We start from the raw sequence: 1,160 nt of genomic DNA on the forward strand, positions 1-1,160 counted from the left end.
AGGGAATGCTGAAGGTGGACTTTGGGGCCAGGGTGTGGTGCCCCAACAGACTGGACTGGAAAACTATGGTACTTTCATTGCTATTCTCCAGTGATTCTTCTTCAGTTTTCCTTTCTCAACGTCCAACTTTCATCCTTACTTTGCAATAGTCGGAAGAGGTCGTGTGCAGCAGATGTACTTAATGCAATGCATCTTTCAGCCTCTAGACTGTTGCTCGGTTGAGCAGTGACTGTGGAGTCATGAAAGATGGAATCCTTGACAAATTCAACCTTTTCTCCATTATGATATTATCTATTGGTCTAGTTGTGAGGATTGTGGTCTCTATACATTGAATTATAATCCATACTGAAGGCTGCAATTCTTGATCTTTATCAGCAAATACTTGAAGTCCTCCTCATTTTCAGCAAGCAAAGTTGTGTTATCTGCATATGAAAGGTTGTTAATAATCCTTTGTACAATCGTGATGCTCCATTCTTCTTCATGTAATCCATCTTCTCTGGTGGTGGAGTGCATCCATCATCAGCGTACAGACTGACTACGTATGATGAGAGGGAATAACACTGGGCACCTTTCCCCTGATTTTGAAGCATGTGCTATTCCGTTGTTCTGTTTACATAATTGTCTCTTGATCCATGTACAAATTCTACATGAGTGCAGTGAAGTTTTCTGGAGTTCTTATTCTTCTCAAGGTTACGCGGAGTTTGTTATCAACACAATCAAATGCCTTGGTAGGGTTAATAAAACAAAAGGAAATATCTTTCTGGTGTTCTCTGCTTTCAACCAAGATCTATCTGATATCAGCAAAGATGTCTCTTGTTCCCTGTCCTCTTCTGAATTCAACCTGATCTTCTGGGAGCTCCCTGTCAATATACTGCTGGAACTTACATGTGATTTTTGTCCTTTGATTTTGTCCTATGATTTCAGCATTCTGTTGGGTCACCCTGCTTTGGAATGGATACAAATGTTGATCTCTTCCACTCATTTGGCCAAGTAGCTGTCTTCCAAATTTTTTCACAAGGGAGATAATGCTAAGAGAAAACTCATACGTGTCAAAGGAAGAAGAGGCCAGAGGAAGTACACCTGTCACTTCTCTGAGGTTTGCTGGCTAGTTGACTTGGAAATCAGCTGAGAATAAGCAGCGAGTACCAACAACAAAACAG

Source organism: Echinops telfairi, unplaced genomic scaffold (assembly GCF_000313985.2).
Source record: "Echinops telfairi isolate 266 unplaced genomic scaffold, ASM31398v2 ScPeMD7_1713;HRSCAF=2227, whole genome shotgun sequence".
NCBI lineage: Eukaryota > Metazoa > Chordata > Mammalia > Afrosoricida > Tenrecidae > Echinops > Echinops telfairi.